Genomic DNA, 18,952 nt, shown 5'->3' with positions numbered 1-18,952 from the left:
CTCCTGTGTGCATGGCAGGTGAATTTAGGAGGAGAGGAGGGGCTCAGTCCCTGTGCAAAGAATTTAGGAGTCCAGAGTCTCTCTTTCCTGACCTTCTATCAGTGGTTGGGATTTGTCTTTAATAACTTGGGAAGACACAGCATTGATAGAAGGTCATGTATCTAGCTTGTTATCTGCCATCTTGGAGTGTAGAGGAAAAGGGACAGAGAAAAGGGATGACCAAGTGTGGCAGGTCTGTTCACATGAATAAGACTTTTTAACTGCCCTGGTATTGCCTAGACAATTTGATGGCCTGGCCTGGACTGACATTGTGAGTGAACTTGGAAGCAAATTCTTACCCAGCCAGACTTCCAGATAAGAATGTGTGCTGACTGACACCCTGACTGCAGCCTTGTGAGATCCTACACAGAAGACCCAGGAAAGTTGCATTAGGACTCCTGACCCACACAAACCGTGAGATAATAAATGTATGCTGTTTTTTAAGTCTGAGTTGGTAGTAATTTGTTACACAGAGACAGGTAACTGATACAGCATTCCTCCCAGAGGGGATGGCAGGTAAGGGAGAAGAGTTGTGTAAAAGCATGGCTGTCTTGTAAATGTTTGAGTAGCTTGTTATAGATAAACCACAGAGGGCAAGGTGAGGGAGTAGGAGACCAGAATAATTGCGAACCCACGCTATGCTGATCAGCGTGTCCACTGTTTCTCAGGCATCTCTCTATCTCCTCTAAAACCCGGGGAGTTTAGTACCATTTTTGCCTTTTTACAAATTGGGAACTTGGCTTAGGTAGATCTGACTTACCATCATGCGGCGGCCCATGCAAACAGGCTAATGCTGTGCCGACCTGCTGATCTCCCCGAGCAGCAGGGTGAGACGTGGCGTTGGCTGCAAACAGCTTCTTCCATTTACCTGAGTGGGCCAGAAAAAATTGCATTAATTTCTGTGTGCTTTTATGTGAGAAAGTCTGAGAAGTATTTAGAGTGGCTAACCAATGTGTCTGAGGTTATTACCCATCTCACAAGTAGGCAAGAGGTCTTTCCAACCCAGGCATTTGGCTCCAGACTTTGTGCTCTTTACATTCTATTATGCCATCTCATGCAAAAGGTGAACTTCCTAATAGGAGGAGGTCAGTTTTCTGGGGGAACTTCTGAGGTATTTTTGATATAATAATCAAATTAGTACCATAAGCTAGGTTTTGAATTCAGTATTTTATATCTATTATCTCAGTTAATCTTCACAGCAGATCTGAGAGATAAGAAATAAAATATCTCAATTTTAAAGGCAAGGTCATGAATTTAGAGGGAGATTAAATAAGTTACATAAGATTTCAGAGTTATTAAGTAGTAGGAGAGTATTTAAATTCATGTCTGTCTATGGGGTGTCTGGGTGGCTCAGTCGGTTAAGCATCTGGCTCTTGATTTCAGCTCACGTAATCTCAGGCTTGTGGATTCTTCCCTGTGGTAGGCTCTGCACTCAGTAGGGAGTCTGCTTGAGATTCTCTCTCCTGCTCCCCTTGCCCCTACCCCTGCCTGCGTGCTCTCTCTCTCTCTCAAATAAATAAATAAATCTTAAAAAAAAAATCAAACCATGAAATAGTCTCCTGTCTGTCTAACCCTAAAGAGAGTAAGCTTAACTATAAAATAAAATGATCTGGAAACGGCCAAAGTCTGAATGAAGTATGGAAACCTGCTCTACTAGTTGTTTCTATGCGATGTATCCAATTGTACATACAGTGTTTCTAAATCAAAATTTGAAAATAACAGTTCCTTTTCATAAGGCACAATGAAGTGAAACGAGATCATACCCTGTCCATCTATTACTTTTTGTATACTTAGATGTCTTTACAAAGTGCTGAAGATACCAGGATTAGCTTAAAGAGAGAGAACTGCAAAAATGGCTTGTGGAAGAAAAGTGCTTATGTGTTCATAAAGGCTGTAGAAGATTACTTGGTGGGGATGGAGGTGGGGAGGTTTAGGCTACTTGATGGGGATGGAGGTGGGGGAGGTTTAGGCACTTGGGGCAACAAAGTTAATTTTAAATTTAGTAATGGGACTGAAAATAATAAACCAAGTGAAAAGGAAAATTGAGACTGATAAAATATCTTTCATTGGTCTCTTAAAACAACCTAATAAATAATGTGATAACAACTGAGGCTCCATGACTACTAGTTATGACTTTTTGACTTTGAGTCAATTACCTTTTTCCTATGTACCCCAGTCTACAAATTAAGAAAATGGGAATAACAGTACCTAACTCATACAGTTTTTGTGAGGATTAATTGTTATATATACATGTCTATACCTTAACACTCCTTTTTTTTAAAAAATGATTTATTTGGTAGACAGAGATCACAAGTAGGCAGAGAGAGAGGAAAAGCAGCCTCCCCTCTGAGCAGAGAGCCTGATGTGGGGCTCGATCTGAGGACTCTGGAATCATGACCTGAGCCGAAGGCAGAGGCTTTAACCCACTGAGCCTCCCAGGTGCCCCTTCCTTAACACTTCTAAAATGGACATGTTTTACTCAATATCTAAAAGGTGCTTCTGTTTTATTTAATTTTAAGAAACACAAAACTGTTTTGTAGGTATTTTGAGTGGTTTAGATATTTAATTCTCCCATGGATTCCTGGGATTGTGTATCTGGAGTACAATATTTTGGAATATTTAGTTTTTTGAATAGTTGTGCAACACCTGTGTTGACCCCTCTGCCCTCTCCCACACCCACCCACTCCACCAGTGCAATCCATTCAAGGGAGAGTGATATGCAGGTCACAGTCAGCATTAACCTGCTGAAAATGTGCTAATACAACATATTTCTCTACTAGTAGCAATTAAATTTTGTGATAAAGAGACACAACTAAATAAAGAATCTTTCATCTAAAAAGATTTACCAGCTTTCTTAAATAAATGATGATGCTCTAAATATGTCCACTGTGGCAAATATTCAGATCCCAGTGTGGTTGGCTTTAAACTTTGAGAAAACAAAGTACCCATTAGAGGGTGCTGATTTTATGAGGAAATATAAATTACATCTATATTAACTAGACCACATTTATTTTCATAGTTCCTTTGTAATACATGAAAAATCTTAGGCTTATTTTAAAATGATAGAGACTAAAAGAGGTCAAACAATTTGTTTAGTTAATAAAATGAGATAGTAAAAATTTAGGGAAGAGAAATCAGAACACTAAACCTACTGAAGAGAAAGTCTTCCTTGTCCATTTTTGTGTGGAAGATAAATATTTAACCATTTTCAGGGTCAATTGCTTGTTCTGCTTGAACAAGAGACAGCAAAACCAGGAAACTGTGACTTAAAAATGAAAGAAGGTAGGCATAATTTTGCTTATATATACTGTAAATACAGTAATAAAATGGAAACTAGAATGGAGATGTAAAAAGACTGAAGGAACTGCAGTGATAAAATAAATTATTAATAGAAAATACCTTATGTTCAACTCATTAATAGTATTCAGATCTGTGACCTACTTAGAAAGAAATATGTTTTCTCTTTTAGCGTTCAGAACTTGCTGAACAGACTAAGATGGGCAAGTCTAACTAGCAGTAGATTTCCTTTAGTAAATCATTTAGGTTGCCTGTTGTGCCTGCACTCAGAGGCACTTGAAGAATACATTCATAATATATACTCGTTAGGGATCCTTCTAGAAGCCCCTGATTTTCCTACCACTAAGTTTATATGCCTTCACCATCTGTAGTTCTCAAATTCAAGAAGCCATGCTAATGCTAACAAAGTGGCCGGTTTGGCAGATCAATCTGAGAGGGAGCCTGGAGAATTGCCTACTTTGGAAAGGTAATTTAAAACTAAATCCACCTCTAAAAGTGAGTGTCCCCTTTGGGTTTACAGGTTTCACAAGAGGGGAGCCCTACATATTGGAAGTATTTCCTTTTGTTTGCCAACAGCAGGGAAGACTTAGGCCAAAACCCAAAAGGATACAACTTAGACAAGAATGAGCATACGGTTCTGGAAGTTTTAATCACTAAGAAAGGAAAATATAGTTGTAGTTAGTGGATAAACAGCTCTGTTTTATAAAAACCTCAGATAGTATAAACTTGGTTATAAAATCATCTGGTTAAAAAAAAATCAGTGATTTAAAGGAATAAATCAGTTTTATATGCTAAAAACAAAACTGTAAAAAAAAAAAAAAAGAAAGAAAGAAAGAAAAGAAAAAGAAAAAAGGAAAAAGAAAAAACTACCCAAAGAGAAATGAGACTAACAGGAAAATTCAAGCAATGGAACAATCTGGTGCACTTATCTCCTATAAAATAGGTTACCTGAAGTATTTTATCAGCATCTGTGGTGGAGTAAAAAGGTAGGAGTTCAGGAAGCAAGTCTAAAAATGGTTTGGCACAGTCATTGCTAATAATATTAAAAGTTCTTAAGTTGTAAGGAAACAATTACTTGCATAATTTTGGGGCATCAGATGGTTTACATTATATTAGAATTTTCATGCTTAAATTGGCAACTTCTAGGTGATGATTTTTCCTACTTCCAACATAAGATTTCAAGTCTCTATTTTAAATAAGGGTAAAGTGCAAATTGCCCCTACAAGAAGAGATAAAATGTTTCCAGTTCTCATAGTGTTGTCATCCTACTGCCTGACTATACATGTTCGTTTGGAGTCTCAGTCAATCTATTATCCACATGTAAAGAGTTAAAGATTCAATAACAGAATATGCAGTATTCCTGAATCCACTGGTCAGCTGAACTTCTGAAAGTTTGATATATGTTTGTTTGACAAAAAATTAACAAATTTAGAATGTCATTAAGCAAATATGGAAAGAACACCTACCCTGAACTAGCAGGCACTGCTCATCGTGTGAATTTGTAAACTTAAGCTTTCTTAAATATTTACTATCTCAGCATTTCTGGTCATGTCTCAGCTGTTGTAGCTTACTCTCTCTCTCTCCCTTGCTTCCTCACTTTCTTATTCCTTCTTTCCTTGCCAAATATATTTTAAGTTGCTTTTATATGCGAGGCATTAGATGAATGAAACGTGAACTTGGTCCTCTTAGAGCTCACAGAAAGTGGCCTGCAATTGATATATAAACACCAAAGTATGGGGGCACCTGGGTGGCTCAGTGGGTTAAAGCCTCTACCTTCAGCTCAGGTCATGATCTCAGGGACCTGGGATCGAGCCCCGCATCGGGTTCTCTGCTCAGCAGGGAGCCTGCTTCCTCCTCTCTCTCTCTGTCTACTTGAGATCTCTGCCTACCAAATAAATAAATAAAATCTTTAAAAAAAAAAAACAGAAACAAAAACAAAACCACCAAAGTATGATGCAAAAATCTGAACGTTTGACTCACAAACTAAAATATTAACTACAGACTATAAAAAGAAAGAGGTATGTCAGTTATACTCTTTAAATTAAACACTGTGTTAAATCTTCTGGGTTGAAAGATGCCAAATGAATAATTATGGCAATACTACCCACAGAGAACACATATGCAGTAGAGGAGAGAAGGTGTGAACACAGATGCTTAATAGGGAGTATGTATAAAAAAAATTCTCCAGGGTATTGTGTTAGCTTCCTATTAAGGCTGTAACAATTGACCATAAAGGTACTGTATTGAAACCATATATGTTTATTATCTTAAAGTCCCTAGTCCAGAATTTTGACATGGGTTTCCCCAAGATCAAGGCACTGTCAGGGCCGTGTTCCCTTATGGAGGCTATAGAGTCTAATCTGTTTCCTTTTCTCATCTAGCTTCTACCTACTACCCACATTCCTTGATTGGTGGCTCTCTTCAAAGCCATCAACACTGTATCCCTTTCAGCAATCATGTCTCCCTCTGACTTTCTTCTTCTGCCTTTGTCTTTCACTTTTGAGGATTCTCGGAATTATTTGTGGTCCATCTAGATAATCCAAAGTAACCTCCCTTATCCATTTGCAATCAAAATTGCTCTTTGCTGTGGAACCAAAAATATTCACAGGTTCCATAAAGTTAACATATAGACATCTCTGATATCACCGTGCTGTCAAAATGCAATAGAAATTCTGTTTAAGTAAGATAGTATACATAAAATGCCTTGAAAAAGATCAAGGATGATGCTGATGTGAGGTTTTGAATAGCGAGTTGCAGCGCTACAGTTTGTCTGTGCAGGCATATGGAGTTTGGTCATAGTTCTCTTTTCTCCTCTATTCCTTCTGGGTCTCCAGTGCCTATGTTTGACTTACTTCTTCACATTAGTTTTTTATTTTGATATAGAAAGGTGGTACTTTGATAATTGAAAGTCACTTTTTGTCTCCTGTGTATGGAAAATGGGACCATCAAATATTTTTCTCTGTACTGGGCCTGATATGTTCCCTTATTTGATAGGTCCTAGAATCACTTTGGATAGAAACTTAACCCTCTTTCCAGTTGTAATTCAGACAAATGAAGACTTGTCTGATGGGCTAAGAGAGAGGATGCATGATTGACATTACGAATCCAAGTTCAAAGGAGGGCAGGGCCTGTTTAAGTTTCCTCCCTATTCCCTAACTCCCATGGACAAAATCACCATAATTAGAAATTTTTTTTCTCACCTGTTGATCCATCTTGAGAAATAAATTGAGAAGGTAAAAGCTTTTTTTAGAAAGAGAAGCTCCTGGTTGTAACATAGACTATATTTTAACCCTCTGTGATAGGTCTTAAGTTGCTTGTACCATAGAATGATGGACCTAAGGAGCTGAATCATGTGGGAGGGGTCATACAAACATTGCTGGAATACTATCACCCTTTGTACTCATCCAGAGTTGAAAGAAATATATTATTAATGTTTCATATGTATAAATTATACATATATATGTATTTAATATGTAATATATAACACAATATATTATTATAAAAATAATAATTATTAATTAATATATGATATATTATATGCAATGTATTATATATATATTCGTAAAGACCAAGCAACTGTGCAGTGAGTGGTAAATGGAGAGTGCTTCATTTATTTAGTGAAGATAAGTGAAAGAAACAGAGTTTTTAAGCTTTGGGCTGCCTAGAGCCAAGCTTTCAGAAGTAGCAGTTACAACAACTCATTGGGTGGATTGGAAAGGACTAGTGGTACACAGAAAATTATTAAACTGCTTCCAACTGCACGCTATTACAATGTCATGGTTGATGCCCTTGTATATGTGACTTGTGTATGAGTGTGAGATTGATGATTCCATTCATAAATGTATGTCTTTCTCTCCACTGAGACTGGAATGGAGTTTTGCATGTAATAAGCACTCCTTTAAACTTTACTCATTAACTGAACATAAGGCTGTTTGCTTGAGTTGTTTCAGACCAGGGTAAACTCCCAGGACAGCTGTAATAAAACCTTTCAACCACAACAGAATCCAAATAGAACCAACCTTCAGAGATAGGGGAAGATGATCCTATTCGCCTAGTGGTTGTAAAGTTAGATTAACCTTAGATAAAGTCCAATTTTGTGTATCAGTCAGGGTGGAAACTTAGTGTAGGAGAAAGAACAATGGCTTTGGTCTCAGAAAATGTGAGTTAAATTTCCAGTTTCACTCATTCTTAGAACTGTGACCTTGAACAAGTTTCTTTCTTTCTGTCTCTGAACTTTGGTTTCCTGAGTAAATGAGCAGGATATTTGGGTGACATCAGTGAAAAAGAGCACCGTAAAGGGCCATGTGCAATCACATTTGAGAAATCCTGGATATGCTTAAACCAGAAAAGAAGGATTTGTAAAGTTTGAATTATCCCAGTTATGTCTGTAAGGATTATATATGCCAAAGACCACTCATTGTGATCATATTCCTTTTCTGTTTATGGCATTGGGGAACTTGGATCACAGGATTCAAAGAGTTTAACAATGTAGTCACCTGACTGCAAACATGGTATTTGTTCAGCACCCCCTTAAAGAGGTTATGATGTGATTGTTATCACAGACTGGGCTGCACTGAGCTTTTACCAAAATCAGGGAGGCTTCTCTGTTGGAAAAGGGCTCCTGACTCCCCGAGCAGGTCATTCAGGTAGAAGTATGCTGTACAGTGCTGGCATATTTGAATAGATTCTGCTTTCATGGTGGGCATTTGTACGCAACTCCTGATATATGTTAGTGATCAATTATGCTTAAATTCAACACTCTTAGATAAAAAGATACTCTGAAACTGCTCGGCTGTTACCGCTATATTGTTGAAAATGATCTTGGTAGAATGCAAAGGCTCTTTAACTTGTAAAATATATCATTATACTTTGCTTTGAATAATGTGCAAGTTAATGTCCCTCCCATCCCAATCATAACAATCCCTCAGCCAACTGTAAAAGATCCTTTAATGATTATTTTCCCCGCTTAATGCCTTTTTTCATCTGTGGTTAGACAAGTGGAGCTGGAGTGCCTTGCTGGTGCACTATCACTTGTTTTAGAGGTTCTTGGATTCTTGAGTTAAAAATAAAAGGCATTTGCAAAAAAATGTTGAGATGTAAATGGATGTATTAACATAACACAAACCGATAAATTGAAAGTGCAATGCAGTACAGTAAAATTTCAAATTCAAAAGGTCTTATCTCATGAAAAACTTAAGCTCTTCTAAATTTTCACTGTATATAAAAATGCACAATTAACAAGGAACTCACTGTGCTAATGGTTTTAACGTATTCATTTTAGGCTTATAGTTTCCAGTTTGTACTTCTTTTGGAGTTTCAACATATAAACACCACAACAAATCATTTAACATTATATTTTTAAGTTTCCTAAGTGATTTGGACACCCAAGTTTTTTTTTTTTTTTCTCAAAGGAATTTCTTAGTATGGTAATTAGGCAATGGTTCAATTCATTCCAAATGTCTAGTAGAATTTCTCCTAAGTATTAATTATTTTTTAATAAAAGCTTCCAAGTGAATCAAAATTTCTATGTTTTAAAGGGTTATAATTTTCCAGGTCTTATAAAGAGAAGCTAGGTTAAAGAGGGCAGACTTGCTGAGAAATGGAATTCTGTCCTCATTCTCCTTCTTACCTAGGTTTATGCTAGAGAAAGGGTAGGAATGACAAGACCACCAGGGCTGTGCCTGGCAACGGTTTGTATTAGTGGGCACCTGCTGTGTTGCTCATGGTCTTTGATGCTTGTCTTTTCTTCCCAGAACTTAACATTACTAGATATCCTGGTATCATGCTGCCCTCACCCCGTTCAGTAATCAAACTCTTAAGTTCTGTAATTTCAGGGATGTTCCCTATTCTCTAAGTGTCTACAACAGTACATTCTAAACATATCAGGCTCTGAGCTGCATGGCATTTGAGTAAATATGTGTGTATATATACACATATATATGTATGTATTTTGTAAAAATTTTGTCTGGCCTTTGTCCCAGATTCCTGGGATAGAGCTTCTAAGCCCTTGGAATTTCCTGAATGACAGGAATGTCCTTGGTGTTCGTGATATGCCACTGGGATGACTACTCAGAGTTTACACCTAAAAAATGATTTAGGGTAGACTCTTAAAAAGCTTATGCTACCATGCTGACTCAGGACAGGGCCAGGCCATGCCAGGAAAGACCGCATGTGATTAGAGGGTAGGGCTTTGAAACACATGCTATCAACCCAACTTCTAGGGAGAAGAGAGGGGCTAGAGATTGAGTTCAATCATGTGGCCCATGACTCAATCACTTGTGCCTACATAAGGAAATTTCAATAAAATCTGTGGACATTGAGGCTTGGTTGGTGAACATATTGATGTACTGGGAGGGTGGCACGTCCTGAAGGTCAGGACCTTCCTAGACTCCTTATGGGTCTCTTTTTTTGGCTGGTCCTGATTTGTATCCTTTATAATAAAACTGTATTCACAATTATGGTACTTTCCTGAGTTCTTTGTGTCATTCTGGTAAAGTGTCAAGCCTGAAGGAACCATGAAAGTCTCCAAATATGTAGCCAAGTTGGTCAGAAGTGTGGGTGGCCTGAGGACTTCTGAACTCACAGCTGGCATCTGAAATGAAAGCAGTCTTGTTGGGGACTGTACCTTAATCCACGAAACTTACACTGATTTTGGATACTTAGTGCCAGAATTAAATTATAGTATTATAGCTTGTGTGTGTGTGTGTGTGTGTATGTGTGTGTGTGTGTGTATGTGTATAAACATATATGAATATTCCTATCTTAGAGTCTCTAATGGTGGCAGTACAGACTTTGAATTCTTAACTTTAACTTTTGAAATAAATAAGTTTTAAACCTTTACCATGAATTTTTTATATTGCCTTGCTCAACACCAGCACAGAATCAATCCAGAGCTGGCACTTTTAATCCCCTCAGGAAACTATTCTGGGTTTTGGGAAGACTTTTAAAAGGTATTACTACTTGGGGTACCTGGGTAGCGCAGTTGGTTGGACATCTGACTCTTAGTTTTGGCGCAGGGAGTAATCTCAGGATTGTGAAATTATGCCCCGTTCATCCAGCTCTGTGCTCAGCATGGAATTGGCTTGAGATTCTCTTTTCCTCTCCCTCTGCCCCTTCCACTCATATACACATATATATACTCTCTGTCTCTAAAATTAATTAATTAATTAATTAATTAATATTTTTTCTGCTCTAAGCTTCATGTGAGTACTAGATGAGGGAGACTGCATTCACAGGAAGATGACTGTGGGTAAACTTTGGGGAAAGACAGGAAGGGTTCACTCATAATTTTTTATTCTATTTCTGGTGTCCTCTTCCATTTTGTGACTTAGATTTCTTGTTTTCCCTTATTTTCTCCATATTGTTTCCTTTTTAGAAGAATGGACATTATGTACTCATTTCCATTAAAAAATAAATGACTAATGGAACTTCCAGTGTTTTCCTCTGTCAGGGCAAAACTCTTCATAATTCCTAGACTAATATGTCAGAAAATCCCCACTCCTAACTCTGACCCTATGAAACTGGTGCTTATGACATAAATGGACCAAACGAGCTTGCCTCCTCTGAAACTTGTCTCCTTTGTTCTTTTAATAAAAGTAGTAAAGCAGTTTATTTAGACACTCTTTTAAATACTTACTTCATAAGTATTAATCCTTTATATCTTAAATCATGAGGTAGGTATTATTTTTATCCTCATTATATAGATGATTATGGGGACATGTGAGTTAAAAATTTTGCTCCAGGGGCTCCTGTGTGGCTCAGTGGGTTAAAGCCTCTGGCTTCGGCTTGGGTTATGATCCCAGGGTCCTGGTATCCAGACCCCATGTCGGGCTCTCTGCTCAGCTAGGAGCCTGCCTCTCCTTCTCTCTATGCCTGCCTCTCTGCCTACTTGTGATCTCTGTCTGTGAAATAAATAAATAAATAAAATCTTTAAAAAAGATTTTTTTTTGCTCCAGATCACACAGTTAGTAAGTGGCAGAGCCAAGATTCCAACCAACCCAGTTTGAGTCTAGAGCTCATATTCATAAGCACTAATTTATACTTCCTCACATGACATGCTTCATCATGTGTGGGGGATCATGCTCTTGCTTTGTCCTAGGATGAATAGCTTATTAAATATGTAAGAACATTCCTCCTTTTTCCACAGACTTATTTCTCACAGTATTCTCACATGTACTCTTCTTCTACCATGTTGAATTCTTTGCTACTTCCCAATTACCCAGTACTTTCTCCAACTTCCCACTTGCTTTTTTGCTCTGCTTGGAGAGCCCTTTACAATTTTTCCACATCACTTACTCATCCCTCAACTCAGCTTGTGAGCATTCCCTGATGCTCAGTCCAGGGAGAAGCCATTTCTCTGTCTCTCTCAGTATCTGGTGCTCCTCATTATAGTGTATGATGACCCTTTAGTTCGCCCTTTTTTTTTTTTTTCCTCAGAAGACAGAAGTGTACTTGCTGGAAGTCTTTTGTCTTACACATCTCTATCTCTGGGCCTAGTACAAATTCTGTAACATACTAGCCACTCACTAAAAGTTTATAAAACAAATGAATAAATTAATACAACTAGATAAAAACATTGCAGGATTTCTGAAGCCCAAGTTGATGGCTAACAATTTTCAATTCATCCTATCCTTAGGGTTCAATGGAACTCTCCAAGGGTGGTGACAAAGAAACTGTACTTATAGTGGTTTTACTTGATGTGTATAAATTTATGCCATTGCACCTGAAAGTTTATTCTAATCTCAGACAATGGATTGAGGTTACAGAGAAAGAAAAAGTAGACAATAAATCCACCTCCTTATGTATCCTTTCTCAACTTCATGTAACCTCCAGGAGTTCAAAATTCCCTGAGTGAAGTAGTTGCAATATTCAGATTTTTAGTATTTCAAATGCACACACACATGCTTTTTTCCCACTGCCACACATACTACAGGTATATATCCATAGTATATGTGCTGTGTTTACTATGAATTAGTATACATATATATCTTTTTTCTACTCTGTGTCTCATGTGAGTCATTTTAATGAATTAATGAATTTTTGCATGTCCTTTTGTGAAATGTGACAGTGTATCCCATCACTTTTTTAATATCATAACAAAAATATGATAAACTGTCCCTTTTAAAGCTTTATGTTTCTTTCAGTTTTTAAAAAAAATTTTATTTTTTTAAAAAACTTTTGAAAAGTTATTATTGAAATATAGTTGATACATGATGTCAAACTGGTTTCAGGTGTATAACTATGGTGATGGTGATTCAACAATTCATACATCACTCAGTGCTCAGAGTTTTATGTTTTTTTCCCAAAGCCTTATATTCTTTATACAATCAGTTTAACAGCTATTATTGAGAGGGTTCTTCTTTTTTTCTTTTTTGACTTCATCTTTGATTTGGAAATTCAGTGAAAAAGCCAAAGGAATGGGTATATCCATTATTGCAAAAGTACAATTTCATTTATGAAAATACTTAAGGTTTATCTCTGTCTGCATATCTTGAGATCTCTCAGGATGTAGGATTCTGTTGCAGAATGAAAGACTTTGCTGTATGTCATGGGCTGACATTCTAATAATGAAAGAAAATCCAGCTAACATTAAATGATTTAATGTAACTGCAGGGCAATGGGCAGGAAAAGCTAACTTGATGGGTTCTGCCTCAGCATCTCTTTTGTGCTGAATCTTACTACTTTTCTCCTGAAGGGTGATTGTAGCAGCTTACTAAGTATTCTTCCTCTGCATGAATTCCTAAAGAAGGCCTTAAACCAGTAGCTCATACTTCATGGAGCTCAAAACATGGCTGACCTCTGTAAGCTACAGTCACTCAAGCTATTAGTCATTCAAATTATTCTCACCTGACATGGCAGGAAAGCACCTGCTGTCATCCTGAAGAAAGGCCCAAGTTTTCTCTGAGACACTTATCATGTGGCTAGTGATTCACATTCCTCTAGGTATCTCTCTGGTTGATCATTGTTTCTATTCTCTTATACCTGCTTCATTAGGGTTCAATTCAGATTTTGTGTAAATACACGTATGTCAAGAGGGTTCTTACTTTCCTCTAAATGTGTGTTTGGTTTTAGACCCTGTACTCATTCAGATAGTTGTTCTTTACTTGCCAAACAACATTGTGATCTACAAACTCATTCCTTTTATTTCAAAGGAAACACATGGTGGTTTGCAAAGTTAAGGGGACAATTATTTCTGCAAAATATGTAGCTAGAATTTGCAGAGAACACTTTTGAAGAATACACACTTTCTTAAATGCTGGTGTTACTTAGAGCTGTGTAGTAGAAACCTAAAAATAACAGTAGCTAATGTTACAGATAGTCGATTGATCAAGTGTAAATGGAAACATGAACAAAATGATGGCAGAGACACTAAAAATTATGTATAAAAGCTGAGATAATAAGGAAGCGATGATTGGAATACAAATTGGAACCATATGGATCATTGAAGCAGATTCATGAATAATGCAAAGCCAAGGTGATGAAAAAGTGATTTAAACAGGGTGATGATAGAGATAATTTTGTTATCCTACCTTGGCTAGGGATTAAAATTAATACTTGAATTTAACTATATATTTTCAAGTTTCTGACTTATATGTATCTACCCATATGGGTTATGTATATGAGTATACAACATAGTTTGCTAGACAACTGAAACTGTTATACTGCCCCTACCTAAAATGTGCCCTCAAACTACTTACAGCTTCCTTTGGAACAACTGAATTTTTCTAGGATGTTTATTATTTTGCGCATAATGACTTATTGCTCCAGTGAACCCTAATTTATTGTGTAGTAACTGTCTGGTAAACTGCTTAATATTCCTCCCAAAATATAGTTTCAACCACTCTCAACGAAGCTTTCCAGTTTGACTATAAAGGAAAGGAAAAGGTGTCTTTAAGGTATCGTTAACTTAGAATGGAGGATCCAGGTGACGAATACAGCTGAATATCTAATTCTCAGATGGAACCAACCAGGAAGAATTAGGGAATGCATCAAAGCCCATTCCTGTATGGGAATTAGGCTAGTTTACACAACGTCATGAATCTGGCTCTATATATCAACTGTTGCCAACTACATGGGTCCCCAGTTCATTTTGATCTCATACAACCATAGAATCATTGACTAATAAAATTTTCTAGTGGTTTAGTTAGCTTTTGTGTCCCTTTTCTAGTTCCAAACCCTCTCTGCCTCCCTGTCTCTCCTCCCCCTCTCTCTTTTTCTGTCTCTCTTTCTCTCTGACTCTCTCTCTTTCAGTTGGTCTTGAACCTTAGTGTGCATCCTCTCCCAAGCTGACTTTCTGATACCAGTGGCTCATCTGGCTGTAGCTTGCGTTATTGGATCCACTCTAGTTCAGCTTTCTACCCAGGGCTCTTTTGGCCTATTGGCTCTCATTCCTCTTTGCTGAACCTCTTCCCTATCCTCACCTTTCCTTCAGGGCTGCTAATTTATCCCTAGGTCCTGTCCTCATCTACCCTAATAGTAGAGCTCAACAGAAACCTAGTTTTTCTTTTTTATTTGTTTAATCATACTGAATTTTTGTTTTAAGTTAAGGAAATGAAAAATATATACAAACAGTAGTGTTTTAGAGCACTGATAGAGCACACATAGAAGCACAAAAGTAACTTATAAGGGAAAAATAATTTTAATGTCACTTTCTTGTAGCACTTTTGCTTTATTTTTGAGATGTTTAAAGAAATTCTCAACTAATGTAATAATCTCAAATTATATCCAATGAGATATAAAAAAATGTGTGCTAAAATGAAATTAGTTTGACTGAAAATGAAGTAATTTTCTGAAATTGTTCTTTTATTAAGTACCAGTATCCTGTACCAAAAAAAGGAAAGAAAGAACTTACGTGTAAATTGTAGTCTATGTTTTAGTGTTTTGGATACAGAAGACTGATTTTAAGCACATACAAAACATGTATTGACCATATCACAAACTTCTTTCCTTTTAGTCTCTATTGAAGCTTCTCTCTACAATCACCTGATCAAATGTCAGAATAACTGACTCACCATTTTGTTTAAATCCAGTTCTTTAAAATGGTATTTATAAAATTAAATTTCATTACAACTTGCAACCCAATGAGGGGCACCTGAGTGGCTCAGTGGGTTAAGCCGCTGCCTTCGGCTCAGGTCATGATCCCAGGGTCCTGGGATCGAGTCCCGCATCGGGCTCTCTGCTCAGCAGGGAGCCTGCTTCCCTCTCTCTCTCTCTATGCCTGCCTCTCTGTCTACTTGTGATCTCTGTCTGTCAAATAAACAAATAAAATCTTTAAAAAAAAAAAAAAAAAAGACTTGAGACAAATACTTCAGATGCCTCTCCAAGAACTCCCAACGGTCTTAAGGTTAATGCTTTGTTAAAGCCAAAAGCAGCCTTAGCTTGACAGTGGCCAGCTCTCCGGGAGCCTTTAAGTCTCTTTTAACATGTGAAAAGCCTTTTGGAAACTTACTTTCTTCCACCCTCCCCTCCCCCATTTTAAAGTATACAATCAATCAGTCCTCACAGTCCCAGTGCAGCCCCCTTTCTCTCGTTCTGCCCACCGGTGCTGTCCCCATGCTTTAATAAAAAAACACCTTTTTTGCACTAAAAAAATATAAATAAATAAACTGGTGTTTATCTAGTCCGATTCCTGTTGATTAACTTTGAGTGTCTGTCTGTACTTTACTGTCATTTGGCACAAGCCCGTAATTGCACAGTTGTCTGTGTTTTTGCCGCTTGGATTATGGAGAGGTCATTTCTACCATTCAGTGAGGAAGAACAAGATCTGATGACCAAACTCTAAAACTCCTTTGAGAGGTGGAGTAGGAATTGACAATGCAATTTCCATGAACTTTTTTGATGAGATCAGAGATAATTATCATTTGTGTCATTAAGAGAAAAAAAATAAAGCTAAAGTTTTAGACTAGACAGAAGCCATAACTACCAAAATTATATTCTTTAAAAAACGTTAATAGTAAATGCTTTATCGCAGTTTCTTTAGAAATTGAAAGACACCTTTTTTTATGGTTTTTATATCCATCTCTATAATGTCTCAAGATTAATATATCTCATAAAAATATAGCCATGTGAAACAATAACATTTCATAATTCTTATTTAGTATACATTCAGATGAAGAAAGATTAGCCTTTTTCTGTAATTACTTTTTCTTCATAGGCAGTTATTGATGAATGATAATTATCACTTCAGTTTTCTACTTGAATTGGTATTATCACATTAGGTAGCCCATGTTCTAACTCAACCATCCAAGAAGCCAACTTAATGTCAGCTGCAAAACTATCTGATTGAAACGCATGGAGTTCTAAAAGCCATTAACTTTTATGTGCAGAGTGAAAAGTTTGCTCCATTGGCACATAATTTCATTTTTATAGTCAGAAGATAACAATAACATGAAAACATTACAACCAATGGAAATATGCCTTATGAAGAATGTAGAGTAGAAGAAAACAGATTAGTTATTCTGAGAAAAGTTTCTCTGAAGAGAAAGCAAGAACAAAAATGAATCTACCCTAAGCATTTGGGTGACTACAACACTTGAGAATAATAAATATGATATAATCTTCACTAAAAAGGTAAAATGGACATTCAGTTTTTCTCAACCATGCACCTGAAAGTTCTGTCTGCTGGCATCCCTTCATAGGAAATGGAAAAAAAGTAGAACTTTAAAAAGAGAACCGCTTACTTCTTGAACAATGGGTGGAACACAAATTATGTGAATCAACACTGACAATGGTGTCTAAATTAATAGTTAGCAAAGTAGTCCCTGTTCTACATTGATCATTGCAATTATCTGTACTAGATCATTTGCTCATATTACAGGTTCTTTCTATACCATTAGGGATATTCTACTTCTCAAGCTGTCTTCAGAAAATTAGCTTCCTATAGCAAAGCCCTTCACAATGATTATTTTTTTTCTTTGGTTCAGATTTCCTATTCGTGAAAAAAACCTACTGCTGAAAAATATTATTACTCCTCAACATTGTTTTTACATCATAATTTTAAAAGTCCCACTGCTAGGCAATTTTTTTTTTAAGATTTTATTTATTTATTTGACAGAGAGAAATCATAAGGCGGAGAGGCAGGCAGAGAGAGAAGGGGAAGCAGGCTCCCTGCTGAGCAGAAAGCCAGATACCGGGCTGGATCCCAGGACCCTGAGATCATGACCTGAGTTGAAGGCAGAGGCTTAACCCACTGAGCCAACCAGGTATCCCCGCTAGACAAATTTTTACCTCTTTGGTACTGTTAAACAGAACTTAATTGTCAGAAACTTACTTCTAAGCTTATTGATATAAATTATCTGATTCCAGTTTTTGGGTGCTAATGGTTACATATCTTTAAAATAACGTATAGTGATTGTTTTTTGTTTTTCACTAATTCTTTCATATATATTATCCCATTTGATCTCCTGAGCAGCCATTAATGTCAGCTTTATTATTTATAGATGAACAATGGAGGTGTGCAAAGAGTACAAGATTTGTTCAATTTTACCTAATTTGTAAGTAGTTTAATCCCAAGGCATTGATTTGGCACATACTATACAGTAGATAATGTTTTCCCCCACTAGGATATTAAAAACAATTTTTTTAAAGTACTTACACTCATGGGACTAACCTTAAATGTGCAGACAGCCAGGTAGGATCCCAAATATGTACAATGTGAAGTATTCAAAATACAAAAGTAGTGTTAAAAAAAGAAGCCATTGTCTTGTCTGCAAGGGTCATGGAACACTTTATAGAGGGGTTGGTGATCGAATCACGTTTTGATTGGTGAGTGAGTTTTCCAGTTAGAAAATTGAAGAGATGAAGAGTTCAAAGTACGTTTTGTAACCTACAACATAATATACTCTTTACACCATTGCCAGCGCATGATGTTATACTAGCTTCCTGTTGCTGGTATAAAAAATTATCCCACATTAGTGGCTAAAACAAGGCAACTTTATTATCTTACAGTTCCATGCGTTAGAAGTCTGATAGGGGTCTTACAGGGCTAAAATCAATATGTTATCCTGAAGGTAAGAGGAAAGTCTCTGTTTTCTTGCTTTTTCCAGCTTCTAGAGGGGACTCAAATTCCTTGGTACATGGCTGCATTCTTCCATCTTTAAAGCCAGCAACAGTGAATTGAGTCTTCATGTCACATCCTTTGGTCCTGCTTTACCCAACATTGCTTCTCTTTTGATGACCACAGGCAGGAAAGTTTTTCTACTTCTAAAGGGTCATGTGATTAGATTGGACTGATCTGAAGAATCGAGGAAAATCTCCCCATTTCAAGGTTCCTAATTTTAATATCTGTCATGTGAGTCCATTTTGTCAGGTAAGGTAATATATTAACAGGTTCCAGGGATTAGGATTTCAAGAGCACATATTATTTTGCCTCCTGCACATATCATCAGTAATCTTAAATTAGTTCTTGGCTCAAGTGGATTTAAACAGACTTCCTTATCCATAAGAACTAAGTTATTATACCAATGATGCCACATTTTCTGCCAATGACATGTCCATGAGGGGAGAGAGACTCACATTTTTATGCCCTTTCCTATTATTTTAGAGGTGCCATTTTATGCAACTTGGAAATATGCAACTTGGAAAAGCTCAAAGGGATGATAAAAGGATTTGACCATTC

At 36.9% G+C, this 18,952-nt stretch overlaps 1 pseudogene; it reads right to left on the bottom strand.

Moving 5' to 3' along the window:
* The window catches only part of LOC122916731, a 169,062-nt pseudogene that overhangs the window by 135,181 nt on the left and 14,929 nt on the right, over positions 1–18,952 (bottom strand).

Source organism: Neovison vison, chromosome 9 (assembly GCF_020171115.1).
Source record: "Neovison vison isolate M4711 chromosome 9, ASM_NN_V1, whole genome shotgun sequence".
In the NCBI taxonomy this organism is placed as follows: Eukaryota; Metazoa; Chordata; class Mammalia; order Carnivora; family Mustelidae; genus Neogale; species Neogale vison.
Note: the sequence above shows the minus strand (reverse complement) of the source record. Positions and strands in the feature narration are given on the sequence as shown.